This window comes from Solea solea, chromosome 21 (genome assembly GCF_958295425.1).
Source record: "Solea solea chromosome 21, fSolSol10.1, whole genome shotgun sequence".
NCBI lineage: Eukaryota > Metazoa > Chordata > Actinopteri > Pleuronectiformes > Soleidae > Solea > Solea solea.
In genome coordinates this window covers 16475364-16491644 of record NC_081154.1, presented here as the reverse complement: position 1 = coordinate 16491644, position 16281 = coordinate 16475364, and the positions used below count along the sequence as shown (strand labels likewise).

Genomic DNA, 16281 nt, shown 5'->3' with positions numbered 1-16281 from the left:
GATCACTTTGTCACTAAAGACACAGCTGCCCTCTATGGCTGAATGCAAGGTGCTGCTGGGATTTGAACCCAGGATCTCCTGTTTACAAGACAGGTACTTTGACCAGCTTTGACCACCTCCTTTTCACGTAACTTGTTTAGTTTAAAATGCCATTTATTCCTGCAGCAAATCAGCATTTTGAATGGATCTTAACTATGTCTATTATATCTCTGGTTCTGATTGAATGTAAACATGCAGGAGTAAGTCGATTCCAAGTCCTATTATCTCTGTGTTAGTCCAAGTTTGACAACTTTGATTCAATCCTGTTTCATGTATTGTAAAGTGTCAGTTTGAGTAGTAATGTAGGGTTAACTATGAGCATCCAGTTTGACTTGTTTGAGTGCAAAGTCAGAAAAACCTTCTGTTCATGTCGTCACTAAAGACACAGCTGCCTTCTACACTGAATTCAAGGCGCTGCTGGGATTTGAACCCAGGATCTCCTGTTTACTAGACAGGCACTTTGAGCAGCTAAGCCACAGCACCTCCTTTTCACATAACTTGTTTAGTTTAAAATGCCATTTATTCCTGCAGCAAATCAGCATTTTGAATGGTTCTTAACTATGTCTATTATATCTCTGGTTATGATTGAATGTAAACATGCAGGAGTAAGTCGATTCCAAGTCCTATTATCTCTGTGTTAGTCCAAGTTTGAGAACTTTGATTCATTCCAGTTTCATGTATTGTAAAGTATCAGTTTGAGTAGTAATGTAGGGTTAACTATGAGCATCCAGTTTGACTGCAAAGTCAGAAAACCTTTGTGGTCACTTTGTCACTAAAGACACAGCTGTCATCTACGGCTGAATACAAGGCACTGCTGGGATTTGAGCCCAGGATCTCCTGTTTACGAGACAGGCACTTTGACCAGCTAAGCCACAGCGCCTCCTCTAAACATAACTTGGTTGACTTGTTTAGTTTAAAATGCCATTTATTCCTGCCGCAAATTAGCCTTTTTTAAATGTATCTTGACTGTGTCTATCATATCTCACTTATTATATTATTATCTGTGTGTTAGTCGAAGTATGAGAATTTTGTTTCAGTCCAGTTTCATGTATTGTAAAGTGTCAGTTTGAGTAGTAATGTAGGGTTAACTATGAGCATCCAGTTTGACTTGTTTGAGTGCAAAGTCAGAAAAACCTAAAGACACTGCTGCCCTCTACGGCTGAATTCAAGGCGCTGCTGGGATTTGAACCAGCTAACGAGCCTTTTTAATGGATCTTAACTATGTCTATTCTAGCTCATTTAGCTTGAGTTTATCTGATGTAGCCCAAATTCCGGTTAAGCATGTGACTAGTTCTTAGTATTTTAGAGCTGTCGGGCCTCCAATTTGCTTTTCAAATTGACAAACTTTCAAAGTGGGAACCCTGTTTTACAGTCCGTTATTGTAGTTGTCGTCTCCAACATTAACCAATTGGTTCATCCACATGAGGGTCGCAGGGGGCGGGTTGCAATCCCAGCTAAGAGTGTCCAATTCACATCTGCATGTTGTTAACTGTGGGAGGAAGCGGAAGAACTCAGGACGAACCCACGCACACATGTGGAGAACTCCACGTGGAAAACGCCTTTTGTCAAGCCTGGATCAGAACCATACCTATGAGGCAAAAATGTTAGCCACTGCTCCACTGTGTGAGAGAGAGGAGTCAGGCAGAACTTTTATTTATGGAAACAGAAACAGTCGTGCTCATGGAGTTTCACAAGTTTGGCATTGGTCAAACAGACTTAAGCTCACCAGAGAAAAGAGGCATAGATTTATTTTTAAATTCTGATGGACAAGAAGGAGATATATTTTGACATTCAGTGACCAGTGTTGGAGAATGAAGTGCATACAGATTTGAAAGAAGGTTTTTCTGTTCTTTGTTTTCTGTGCTCTAAAGTACCAAAACTACAAGAAAAGAATCCATGAAAAAGTATTTGAAAAGCAGCAGCAGCAGCAGTAGCAGGAGAATTCTGTCTTAGACTTGCATTGCATGTCCTGTATCAACTGCTGTGCTTTTTCCAACACCATCAACCTCAAGTGGGATTCACTAGAATTATTCATGCTTTCACCCAAGCTTAAATAAAGCAGCATCATTAGGACACACAAAGCTCTCTTGGGAAATTACTGTGTTCATTTCTATGTTGGAGTTTGGTCTCACACTGAACTCGATAAGCAGGGAAATGAGGAAAACACCAGCATGTAGCAGTGATCACAGGAAAAAGCTAAATTAAATACTTAGTTCACAAATGATTTACCATGTAGGAACTGTGGGGGATCGTGGTTTTAGGCCAGAGAGCCACAGCAGAGGCAACAAGGCAGTGTAGATTTATTTTAAATGAATCTGATTTGCACTTCAATCTGGGTTCCTCTCACATTCCCACCATATCATTATGAAATTTAATCAGAATACCCAGATTCACTCTCATTCATGCTCGAGGTGACGATAAAACCATAGGACACAATACAATACACAATAGAAATACACTCAGAGAAATATTTTTGATTCATGCATTTCACTTGCATACAGAATTTGCATCCCTTTAAATTACAGATTTATGTAAACTAGAGCCAATGTGTTGTAAGTCCAGACGCGTTGCCGCCACCTACTGGACTGGAGTGTGGTGACCTGAGTTACTTAAAGCTAACCCAATCGCACCGATTTTCACTAAATGCCAAGAGAGAAGCCAAGACAAGCTGAGGACTTAATACTTGCCATGATATCTATGCCATGACACGTGTACAGTACTTGACTGTGTGACTGAAAACAGATGTTTGTGAACTATACAATTTAAAGGCCACATAGACCGGAAGCTCCATTTAACGCTGCGTTTGTGTGTGTATCTGCGTCATTACCTCATTTATGAAACCCTATAGTTTCAGAACAAACAGTTCAGCCACTGCTGAGAAAATAGGGTTTTATTGTTTTCCTGGGCTCTGCCAAGCGGATCGGCACTTCCCTATGCTGATGATGTCATCAGAAATCCTCACCACTCCTCTCACCACCGTAGTGCCTCCTGGTGCGGGCACTAGTCCGGGCACATCCGGTTGCGTACATTCAACCGCAGAAGAAGAAGAACTACTCTCGTTGTAGCTGCTGAGATGCAGAGCATGCACCATGCCAGAGGGGGAGCTGTGTATCTGAGAGCTGGCCTATCTATTACGTCACTTCCAGGTACCTGGCTTTCCCACTTTTTTCTCGACAGTGGGAAAGCTCTCGTTGGCTGGCCAATCACAACACAGTCCACATTCTGGGGGTGTGGTTTTGGTCTGAAACAGCGCGGCTGACGAGAGCGTCAGGAGCGTGAGGAGATATTTTGATCGGCTCGTTTGCAGCGACTGGGAGGTTTTTAACCATGAAAACAAGTTAATATATGTAAGTAGACCTCCATAAATAACATATATGTGTGATACAAGCATTCGATGTCACCTTTAAGTAGGGACACGTGCAAATAAGGAGTAAAAACTTTAGGCCAAAACCATGCATTTAAAAAATATATATAAAAGTAATCAAGCTTTCTTGAAACCACTGTTGTCTTTTGGAATATATATCTCCTTTTACCTCTCTCCACGTTACAGATACAGATTACATTACATTACATCACATTACATGTCATTTGGCAGACGCTTTTATCCAAAGCAACTTACAATAAGTGCATTTCAACATTTGGGTACAAACAAGAGCTAGAAGTAAGTAAGTTCTTCAAGTAAGCCAAACTATAAAGTGCTTGTCATAAGTGCGATGTATAAGTATGTGCAGCGAACAGTCTTGAGTTCGGTGAATGCCTCTGCGATCCTCTCAGTGAGGGGGCAGCAAGCTGGTTTGTCGATGCAGAGCGGAGACAATAAAGTGAGGGCAGAATCTTTCAGCAGCTCTCCTTACTGCTTTGAAGAAGAACAAAAAAAGAACAACAGATCAGGGAGGAAGTTCCAGCCACATGGATTGGGTGAACAGGACCACTGAATGGCCGCTCACAGCAGTATAATCATCCTGAAAAGAAATAAAAATCATCAGTTGTCTGTTGAGAAGAGAAACTGTCCTACTGGCACCATCAGTCGCATCTTTGTCCGACTGCAAATCTACAAAAACTTCTCACTTTAACAGTGTAACACAGTCCAACTAATGTCTGAGTTAAAAGAATTTGCACCAGCGCTCTTCACTGTGTACAGCTGTGTGTCGTGTCCTCAGCAACAGGTGTCAGGAATAGTGAGAGGAAACACGAGCGAGAAAGTTTGAGGGAGGAAAAAGAAAAGGAGAGCGGAGTGAAAGAAAAGAAGTTTTCTCTCTGCCCAGTGCACAGAGAAAGAAGTTTGTCAACCTTCAATAGTGGCGACAAAGCATCTGTCAGGAGTAGGATTTGAACCCACGCCTCCATTTGGAGACCAGAAGTCCCATGTCTCAGAAAGGAGTTTGTCCTTGAGTCTGGCGCCTTAGACCACTCGGCCACCCTGACACATGCTGATCTCTCATTTATCCTTCATCCAGATTTTGCTCTATTTCAGTAAACATTTATATTTGTGACGCAGTCTACTAATTAATAACTTCATTAAACCGATTCTTGTGTGAAGCGTCATGTGTTTCAGGAAAAATACCGTGTGAATTTAAACCAAACAGAGACATACATGTAGAAGAAGTAAGTGGGATTTGAAAAACAGAAATCAGGAAGAAGTGACTTATATATATATATATATATATATATATCCATGTGTCTTTACTCAGAGAAAACAAACGTTTTCAAGTAAATGTGTGGATCTCACCTGTGAGAAGTCCTTCTTTGTTAAATGTGGAGGGATTGGACCTACACCACCTCCAGAAATCAATATTTCCATGGAAGCAGTGTGACCTTGACTGTGGCACCTTAGACTACTCAGCCACCCAGACACTTGCAGGCTGTTTGTTACTGATACATTATGAAAGATGTCAAGTTTCCTCAGACTGCTGACTCAAGGCTGTTAATCAGCTATTTAAACCAGAAATCGCCTTAGATCACGCAGCCATCCTGACATGTTATATCATGCCAAAGGTTGATAGATTTCTTTACTGACTCAGTCTGATTATTATAAGTGATTCTGTTTTTTATCCTGATTTTGCACATTCCGTCTTTGTTAAATATGTATTCAAAGTGAAACACCTCAATTTGGAGGTCAGAAGTCTCACAACGTTTTTTTTCTTCAATTATTTTGAACTTTCTAAAAGGTGATTGCCTCCAAAAGTTTTTAGTTTTTTTTGCTTTAGCAGTTATAATCTGTGATTTTCCCAGAACTATCATAAGATGTCAGCGCACAATTCAAAATTTGCTTAATTTTTTGTCTCAGGTTTGACCACTGAACTTCATGATGTCTGTCATGTTTTTAATGTCATATTTTTTAATATTGTATAGCTCATTCTTAGTTTTCTTCTCTCTAGTCTTCATGTTTGCTCTAAAAGGGGAAAAAATTGCCCTCATAAAATGTGAGGTGGAGTTCCAGTTAAAATAAGCTGTTCAAAACATATGTAGGTTTCATCTTTCTAAAAGCAGTGATACATAAATGTACAATTACTTTACAGTGAATTGTGGTTACAGAAAAAGAAAAAGAAAAAGTGACCCCGAAGATCAATAAAGTTCATCTCCTCCGAACATGACTTCAGGTACAGTATTTATGAGTGAGAATAGATGAAATGAATGAAAACACAAATTGAAGTGCAGAGGCAGAGCATAATTTCACCAGCAGCAGTGGACTGAAAAACTAAAATAGCAACGTTGAGAATGGTTTATTGATTTGTGATCATGCCTGCAGTGGCATTTCAGTCCTTTTTAACCAGCAGAGGAAATTCTACCATTTCATTTATAACAAATGTCATGACAACAGCTCAGTATGTGTGTGTGTGTGTGTGTGTGTGTGTGTGTGTGTGTGTGTGTGTGGTTGAGTTGCTGTCAGCATTTGCTTCTTGCTTTCTGACGGCGTGAAAGCTTTTGTGCCTTTTTTTTGGTGTGTGTACTTTTACACTTTTACACACAACTTATGACAAACTTGCAAAACTATAGGAAGTGAGGACATTTAGTGAAAGTGAGGACAATTTGGCTGGTTCTAACATTCTGTTGCACCTTAAATGGGCTGATTATGGGTTCAGGCTTGGTTTTAGGTTTAGGGTTAGGATTAGGTTTAGTTTAAGGGGTCGGCAAGTTAATTTGGCCTAGGTACAATATTTTTCTAAGCAGTTGAATTATGGGCCAAAACTATATTCACAAAAATGGCAATTTTAGAGATGTGTTGGTTTAAAAGAGTAATTTGAATTTGCCACAGAATGTTACATTTGTCTTAAAACTGGTCTTTGACTCTTTCATCTTTATTCAGTCAGAATAAAGACTTTTAAATCTGTACGACTTTGTCACTTTTAATGAAAAAGCAGACAATTTACAATTTACAAAATACATATTTACTGGCTGCCAGTTGCATTCAGTGCATGAGTGTCCTCACTAAGAACGATGCACAAAAACGTGTGTGTGTGTGTGTGTGTGTGTGCACCCACCACACAGCCTGCAGGGAGTTTCAGCAAAGGTTCAGAGTGTGGAACAATCACTATGAGGAACAGAGCGAACAGGAAGTAGAGAAGCTGTCTCAGTGGAGGCAGATATAGAGAAACACAGAAAAGGGAGAGAGAGAAAGAAAGAAAAACGAAACAGGAAACAGACTTGAAAGAGAAATAAAGAGAAAGCGAGAGATTGGGAAAAAACATATATCAAGTGAGTCGGACACGAGAGAAACAGTGGGAGGGAGCAAAAGACAAAAGTGTAGAGACAGTACACAACGAACAACACTACATTCTTATTTAATTGCCAGACCATGTCAATGTTCTGTACATATTTTTATATATATATATATTTTTTATTAACCAAAATGTCATTTTGACTTGCCTAAGCAGGTGCCCGCGGTGAGTCACATGCCAAGTTAATATGACTGAGGGCAAACTATTAATCACACGGCACAAGAAAATACTACAGGTGCAGAAAATGAGAGGACACATTTTAAATGAGTATAAATCCTCAGTCTTCTTAAGGTCCCGGGGGCAAGAATCTGTGACATCCAACGGTGAGACTGCAGATTTTAACACACAGGAGGATTCCTCTCCCCACCCATTACTTTTTCAAGCACACCATGGAAGTACAGTGGCCTTCACAAACCAGAAAAGGATGTTGTTATTCATCATTGGTGGAGTAAGCTGCCACTTCAAAACACAAAATGGGATTTTCCTGAGCTTCCTTTCCCAACAAATTCACAGCTAACCAGTGAGAACGAGCGTTGTTGTTAACACGGTGCCAGATCGCTTCATCGTGTTGTCCCCAAACCCCATTCTTTCTAATAAACAAGAAAAAAGCATCAAAATAGTTCCTGATGTTCGCATACATGTATTCTAACGTACTCATAATTTATATTTATGTCACTACCTTAGATGCAACAAGACAGTGAGCCATCATCGTGTGACAATATAAAACAACTGCTTATATTGTTCTCTACATTGTATATTTCTTTATTTTCTGGTGCTTTATGACAGTATTTCCCCCTCAGTTTTAACAATACAACTTTTTTTAACAGTACTCTTATCGGTTTTAAGTCAACAGGTTCAGACTCAACATACAAATGCCAATCATCGTGTGCTAATGAACATGTGCACAATTTCCCATCATATGTTTGTTTCATCAATGAGGGATCATTTTGTTTGTCGCTCCTCCCTCACACCTCTTCCTCTGTCCTCCTTCTCTGCCTTTGCTAACATAAATCACAGCTGACAGATAATAAGCTCCTTGTCTGAAAGTTTTAAGTGGTCACCGAAAGGTCAGAGCGTCTCAAGTACCTCAGAAAGAGGTGCTAGAGCCAAGATACAGACTATCTGCTGTCTAAGCAGCCGGAGCAGTGACAGTGATCCAGTGGCCCACAGTCTTCAGCTCTCTGGCTCTCCGCCTCTGAGATATACGCGGTGAATCTGGATCAAAAGCTCTGACGATAAATGACAGAGTCAGAAATGTTCTCAAGCCGCTGATAACTCACACTGTGCTGGATTGATTCATAGTGTAACGGTTTTTTTTGGTGAGTTCAACAGTTTATAATTTTATATTTTTTAATTAATTTTAGATTATTTTTAGGGCCATCAATCGATAAAATAAAATAAAATAAAATAAAATAAAATAAAATAAAATAAAATAAAATAAAATTAAATAAAATTAAATAAAATTAAATAAAATAAAATAAAATAAAATAAAATAAAATAAAATAAAATAAAATAAAATTAAATTAAATTAAATACAATTAAATTAAATTAAATTAAATTAAATTAAATTAAATTAAATTAAATTAAATTAAATTAAATTAAATTAAAGTTTGAATGGCTTTCTTTAAACTCCAAACACAGTTTCTCTCCTCGTTGTGATGGTAAGGTAAAGGTAAGGGGATAAAGAATGCATTATTTGATAATGTGTCCTCACTAATATATACAAACAAGTGTGTGTTTGTGTGTGTGGCAAAGCATGGTTGTACACTTCTTACATTTTTTTCAGACAAGTACACTCATATATAAATAAATAAAAATCTATCTTTTTTATTCCAAGTCAAACAGACTGGCAATATGCTTGTTTTGATTTTATTATTACTAGACAAGCACGTCCACACACACACACACACACACACACAGACTATTACACTCAGTCTGGAAATGGGTACGTCTGTCTCTGTTTTTTATCTTTTATATCCCCAGTCTTCATTTTATATTATATGGCGTTTTTCTTTCCGTTCAATTGTTTTATTGTTTTTCTATGACCCGTGTGCAATTGATTCGCCGCTTCTTATACTCGACTGATAAAAGACAAATTGAGGGACGTGTGTAACAATGTGTTTGTGTGAAAAAGAGACTGTGTGATAATAAAATAATAAAAGATGGTCGCCTGTGTGTATGAGTGCCTTCATTTGCGAATGTGCATGAAATGTGTGAAATGCACCTTTAACTTTTCACAGATGTTTTGTTTTCATGATGTATCACTATATAATTGTCTTGCAATATAGTGATTATCATAGTATCGTGAAATCATTGGTAATGAACTATGTATCATATCATATTGTGAGGTACCCTGTGATTCCCACCCCTAAATACAATGTTTGGTCGATTATTTGTCCTAACGTTGCTTCTTGGCAATAAATCATACACTGTTGGATAGCCTGTGCTGTGGGATGGCATCCCATTCTTCAACCAGGATTTGCCGCCATGTGGTTGTGTTGGTTACTCTGGCACAAATAGCACGCCTCAATGGGATTGAGATCAGGACTGCAGACAGGCCAGTCCATCCTCTCTACTCCCAAATTCTGGAGGTAGTCCCTGCTAAACCCCTCTCAGTGTTTAAGATTTCTTCCTGCGTTTGGAAAGTTACAGATATGGCACCATTTAAAAGCGAAAGGTGACATATTATGCAAAATCAACTTTTTAATCATTTTAATACTTATATTTGGGACTCTGGAGGCCCTACCAGTCTCCAATGTGTGGAAAAAGAATACTCAGTCCTTTTTTCGTGGCCCCCCTTAGTGTAAGTATAGGCGATAAAACACGCGATGTTGAATTCCCTGCGCTTATGACGGCAGCATGCGCATTTCACCGCAAATGTTACCACCCCACCAGTAAGTTTACTGCGAGAGCTCCACCTTAGCTCCACCTTGTCCCTATAAAATGCAAGAGTGCAGGCGTGGGAGGAAGAGCGGTATTATGTGAACACGGGGGACAAGTGTGCTGTTGGTGGCTGCACAGTGGAGCACAGTGTTTTACACAAACTTCCAGCCTCAGAGGATTTTATATATGAAGCTAATGTGCCGGATAAAGTCAGCAAACGTGTGTTTGTGTGTTCGCACCACTCCACATCAGACTGCGGCCAGCGGTCGCCGTATTTAGTCAGCGAACGTATTTCACCGACGTACAAACACACACATTTTTAAGAAAAGGTCACACAGAGCTCATAACTGACCATTCTGACACGTCCTAATTAAAAATATTTGTTCAGTACGTCCTCCATGACTGGAGCACAGACTCAGTCTGATACAGTCACATACAGCAGCAGTTTATGCTTTAGTTTACATTGAAAAACACGTGCAGGGGACATTCACATTCTCACATTCTGCTAGAGGAAAAGAGAGAACTGCAAACTGAGCATTCACAGTACCTTCACTGAGAGTAAGGTCATCACATCAGCAAAAAAATTAAATAAATTAATTAATTAATAAATGAATAAATAAATAAAAAATCCCTGGAGCCATAAAAGCAAATGTACATTCACAGTTAAGGACATTCTCAGTCCAAGTTGAGAGTCTGAGATTACCACGTACTATTATTTTTTTTATGTTTAATGTGAGCTGTGTCAGAGCAGAGAGTCTGACTGTGAGGATTAGGACTAACAATGTTTCCAGCTCTAGGCATTTTGAGACAGTGATGTCTGACTCAGCAAAATAAAGATAAATGTAAAGAGACGAGACTATATGAATATATACTGTATATATATATATATATATGCATATATATATATGTATATGTTCATCGGATTAATTTGGTCGTTTAATTCTGTAGTGTCCTTTCTTGTGTGTCTTATCTTGTCTTTCTTCCTCTTTTACTTTGGTAGTTTTCCTCCTTGTGTGTATTCTCCCGTCTTTACTTCCTGCCCCTGTGTGTCTTGTGATCACCTCATGAGTTTCACCTGTGCCTCATCAGAGCCAGCACTGTCTAATTATTTGCAGTTGCCCTGTGTGTTTAATCTCTCAGTTACCTCTGTTTGACGGTTCCTGGATTCTCCTGTGGATGTTCTGCTATTCTGGACTTTTGTTGGATTTTGACTTCAGCGGTCGATCTGCCTGTAAGTACGTTTTTACTAAAAGGTTTTCCTTTTGTCCCAGTCGTCATGTATTTGAGTCCTCCATTAGCTCAAAGGCCACTTCAATAGCACTATTGACCTCCTGTAAAATACAATTTTTAATTTTGCCATACATGGCCCTACTTCTCCCACTGAACACACAGTACAAATGTTATAGCCGTAGTTAAATGTGCTAAAATGATAGAATGAGAGGTTTGTAGCTGGACGAGCATTCAAATGAAGATTTATATTTACCAACAAATGTGCACTAGCTCACCTTTTTGTAGTGTTTTTATCACATCATTTTTATTACCCTACATTATTCAACTGTTGGATATTTTGTAGCATCTCCAACTGTAGTCGAGAGCACTTTCCATTGCATTAAAGAGATAGTTTTTGTGTTTTGTAGTTGAAGGAGGTGTTGACACACAGCGTCAGCACTCAGCACTGATTCATTGACATCATGGCTGCCACAAGGGACACAAGGAAAATATTTTAGCCTTCTTTTAAAAAAAAAGGGCTGAATTTCTCCATGGACTTTGGTGAAGGAAAGTGGGAAACTTGTATTTCTAGTCTTGAAGATTTACGGTGAGGGAAGATATTTGTAGGATATCATATTATTTGAGCAGACAAAGATTTTTATTAAAGTAGCCTTTTGTTGAGTTGCTACAGTTAGCATTCTCTTGTGTCCATGGTGGCAGCCTTGTTAGCAACTTGTTAGCGGGTAGCAACACGCTCGGCGTGCACTTAGCAAAGTCGGTGCTAATGAGGCAGCTTTTTTCAGAAGTTAGCAGAGCATAGTCTATCATTAGTGACTTACTAGCAATATGAGGGCAATATGGTGGCCACCATTGTCCAGGTGTAACCTACATTTGACAAAATTAAGAAAAGAGGCAATGTGGATGGTGTACTGTTTGATCTTAAAGTCCTCATGACTGCTAGCTGCTGCTTATTGATGTATTTCTGGTTTAAAAAATCTGCGAGAGGGTTTGTCACAGCCAACGGTGCTGAATGGATGTTTATAGATAAAGCTGGGGACACACTACAGTATGTTTTGGCTGATTTTACCCACGATTCACAGTTGGGCAGAGTCTGCACCAGTCGACATGGCTAGTCGGCACAGAAATCTGTCTCCGAATTCAGTCACAGTCAATCAAACTTGAATTTTTTGAGCCGTCTCTGGACGCAGTTGGGTCGTGTGTCGTGATTACTGACCCAAATGCAAACACATGTTGCCAATAGCCAATGCAAAAGTAGGTGGGACACAGAAAATGGCTTTAGAAGATGAAGAGAACAGGAATACCAAAATCCAATTTACCCTTCACACTGTCGCTCTTATCCACGTGGTCACTCTCGAGAGTTTGCTTGAGACTTTGATGCGTTCAGTTGGTTTGATAAATCGTGGAGTCTGTGATCCCTCACGGGCGCAGTCGTTAAATGTGCGATCACCTATCTTTCAGTTGTCGTAGAAAAATCTGCTGAAACCAGTCAGTTGGTGTGAACTCTGCTGTGAAGTCTTTTCAAAATCGGTAACGACTGTGAAAGTTATGTAGCGTGTCCCCAGCTTTAGACACAACAATAAGACATGTTGGTGGAGAACTTCCCACCACCACTGTCGCCTTTATCTGCGGTGTGAACCAAAGAGGGAGCTGAAAGTGATATTTCTGAGGAAGAGGATGATGAGGATGATTTCTGGAGCAAGGCCACACATGTTTGCGATACCGAGGAGCTGATTGGCACGTGATTGGAAGCAACTTAATAAACTCCCCCGAGTACAAGATGAGTCATCAAAAAACTCAAAGCAGATTTTAGGGCACAGTAACCTCTAAAATTCAGTTGGAATATGGGAAATGATAAGTTGTATACAGGCATGGAGGTATTTTAAGCACTAAAATGTTAATTATGGTGTTTTAAATTCATCAATGTCACTTGTTTGAAGGAATATTTGCATTACATGATGTGACTGGCTGTTGCTTGCGTTGACACAGCCTTTTTACTGTACTGTACATGTTCAACCTCTGGCTCCAAGCCCTTAAAGCACTTTTAGCAGCTTAGGAGTTAAGGTGATGGTGATGAATGATGTACAGTTACTAAGGGAATATTGTGCTTTTAGCCTTTTTAGAGCGGTGGCACGGGCTTAAAGAGCTCACCGTCAACTTCAGAGAGAAAGCACTTCTTTAGTGATGCCGTGTTTTTTTTACGAGGAGCCTGACCGCACATAAAAGCCCATTCTGTGTATCTTTAGCATGATCTCTTTTCATCCATTTCTCTCCTTTTTAACATTCACCACTATCTGAGTCACATGTAGACAGACTTGATGAAACGGTACGTGTAGCATCTGGACTCTTTCTAAGAATACTTGACAGTAAGATGGAAAAAAATGTTTCCATGACATTAATTGTTCATGATAAATCCCATTGTATACGGAGATGAACCAAGTGTGATGTGTTCAAGGTCTGATGTGCCTGTGTTGTGATAATATCATCTCGTTTCCCTTGTCTTTAACTGTAGGTTAACCCAATGACTCAGAGCTTCATCTTTAAAAACTCTCCTACCATCTTTACACACACACACACACGTGTTGACTGTCTGATTCTCTGTTAGACTCTGCACCCCAGTAAGTTGTTGGAGTATTTACTGGAATATTTATTTCTAGTCTTGATGGCCATTCACTTTCCACCAAAGGCACTTGCTTCTGCAGAGTAGGTGTAGTAGAACAGCCACCAGGAGCACCCACTCTCTCTAACCTGCTCTGTGGTTGGTTTAAATCTCCCATCACAAGTCAGATTTCACCCAGTGGAGCAAAGTGCAGGTCAGAGAGGTCTAGTTCTCTGTCGGGTCACTTGATTTACTTTAAAAGATAAAGGAATAATTGAGCAGTAATGCCTAATTTACCTTTAGCAGTTATTCATTCACTCGGATCCCTTTTCTCAGTAGTCTTTTTTTTCTCTCTCTCCTATTTTTGTGGGTGATTCATGACAAATTATTATTTGTTAAAATGATGTTGTTGAAAAAAACAATGTTTTTTTTCTATGGCTGATGATTTCAAATCAGTACGGCTGGTGTACAATATTTTCCAATTTTTCCTCCATCTGATAAGATATAACAGTTTTAATAATGAGAAATCAACACTAATGGTCTGCACTGCAGTGCACTTGTATGTACTTCAAAAACCAAACTTTTGGATGAAAAAACAAGTGTCGGCAAATTAAAAGAAAGACGCAATGATTAAGTCTCTGACGAAAATAAAGAAGTAGACACAAATCATGTGGTCAGATGAATTGGTCTAACTTAATTAAAAATGTCTCCTGCTCCAAAAACAGTCTGATCGTCTCTCTCTCTCTGTCTCTGTCCCATTGACCCGTCTGCCACAGTTGGACGGGCCGTCAGGAGAAACTCCTGAAACACCTCATCAGAGTCCCAACTCACTGACAAAGGAAAAATCCATAAATCTTCGAGCATCCTGGGCAGGCAGACAGAGCTGGGCTCAGAACATCCGTTAGCTTCCGCTGTAGCCGAGTGCAGTGAGCATACACTTCTCAGGAGACAGCTCGCGTAACCCCGGCCTTTCCTGTGTACCTGTCATTTTAGCTGCACATGAATGAGAGAGAGAGAGAGAGAGAGGGGGTGTGTGTATTTTTCTTTTAAAGAATTAAAAGGAAAGCTTAAAACTGAGGGTTTGCAGCCCTTTTTGAGATGCTTGGAATAATAAATAAAATGGACCAGAATAAAAAAATATAAGACATATAGGAAAACTAAAATAAATTGGAATCAAACATGAAATTACTGGATGTATGTTCCGTACAAATAGAACTGTGCAAATAGTTTATATATTTTAAGGATATTGTTTTAATAAAATGTCCTTAGAATAAAACTATACTGTTTACATATGACAGTAAATTAATATATATTGACGTGTGCAAAGTCAGTGGCAGTGTTTGTATAATGCTGGATGATTTTTTTGGTCTGGTTTAGAGCAGCCACAGCTCTGGGGAAGAAGCTGCTTCTCAGTCTCGTAGCTACAGAGTAGCTCTGTAATGTCTGCCTGATGGCAGCAGTTCAAAGATGTTATGGCAAGGGTGTGTGTGTGTGTGTGTGGCATCCTCACAGATGCTGCTTGCTTTCCCGAGGCACCATGTGGCGTAGATTTCCTCCAGTGTGGGGATTTTCAGTCCTGATGGTTCTTTGTGCGCAGGAGATGACAGCCGAGGTAGTACATTGAGACGCAGTGTGTTCAAAATGCTCTCAATAGAAAGAAAGCTACAAGCATATGTCGTCGCAGACTGGCCTTTTTCAGTGTCTTATTCACCTGTGCTTTTGCGGTTCATGTGAAGTCCTCTGAACCAGGAACCTGGTGCTGATGCGGACTGGAGCTAAATCCACAACCTGGTTTTCTCCTGAAGTTGAAGAGGAGCTCCATGATCAAGATGATGATGATGATGATGATGAACCAGAAACAGAACCAGAACCAGAGGGATGGCATCCTGTGTTGAACTGTTTGCTCTGTAGGTCTAGTCTAGTGTGGCTAGAGTGGAGCTCTTGTTTTTGTTTGGAAGTGGTGATGGCTTGGTTGTAGAGCAGTTTGTCTCCCAACTGAAAGGTCAGGGATTTGATCACCAGCTGTGTTCCTTGGCAAGACACTTAAGTGTGATCCTGGTGCCAGTATCAAGCCTGGGTAGATAGATTGCGTCATGAAGGGCAGTGGGCAAAAAATGTATTCCAAATTGACAACAAGGATAGAAGAAAATATAGCCCCAAATGGAGAGGACAGCAAAACACAAAACTTATTTTGACTTTGAATGACAATTGTGGTATAAGATATCTAACATCTATGGGCCAGAGACTTAAGCTACCTTCACGCTACATGACTTTCAGAGTGGCAGAGCCGCTTTGCAGTTCACACGACACAATTTGCTTTTTGTTGTACGTTCACACACTTGACCACACATTGTGAGGGAGGGTCTACACCATAATTCACTCGGAGGAGCCCCGACAGTATGTCTCCAAATCATTTGAAAACGCACACGGGGGGGGTGGAGTGATGCGTGAAAACCAGATTCAAATTTCACTTGGCTTCTTGCCACGCGGTCAGGTACTGAGTTATTATCTGTGCATTCTGACGTTTTATTACGCTGTATTGCTTTCTCTCTTTTGTGGAGCAGTGCTGTATTCCTGTTCAGGTACAGTAAAGCTCGTCATACCTTTCTAGTTGCAGGTTGAGTACTTGAGTCTTTGCTCTGCTGTGCAGTACCGTTGTCTGAGCTTTGTGCCCCCGTATGTATAAAAGCTTGAGCAATGACACGCCACTAAATCCTTGTGTTAAGCAATACGGCAGCCTGATGCATTATGTTTACAAATGGACTAAGTGATGATGAGCTGAATGCAGTTTACTGAGTGGCTGAGGTATGAAGA

The 16281-nt window shown here is 39.9% G+C and overlaps 3 non-coding genes across 3 annotated transcripts; all 3 read right to left on the bottom strand.

Annotated features, from left to right (window-relative positions):
- Positions 1-448: 448 nt before the first annotated feature.
- On the bottom strand, positions 449-522 carry trnat-agu (transfer RNA threonine (anticodon AGU)). Its single transcript has one exon. It is a non-coding gene; the product is annotated as a tRNA-Thr (tRNA).
- A 323-nt stretch (positions 523-845) lies between these two features.
- trnat-cgu (transfer RNA threonine (anticodon CGU)) lies at positions 846-919 on the bottom strand. Its single transcript has one exon. It is a non-coding gene; the product is annotated as a tRNA-Thr (tRNA).
- A 3434-nt stretch (positions 920-4353) lies between these two features.
- Positions 4354-4464, bottom strand: trnal-caa (transfer RNA leucine (anticodon CAA)). Its single transcript has 2 exons — positions 4427-4464; positions 4354-4399 (listed from the first exon to the last, which is right to left on the bottom strand). It is a non-coding gene; the product is annotated as a tRNA-Leu (tRNA).
- Between the last annotated feature and the right edge of the window lie 11817 nt (positions 4465-16281).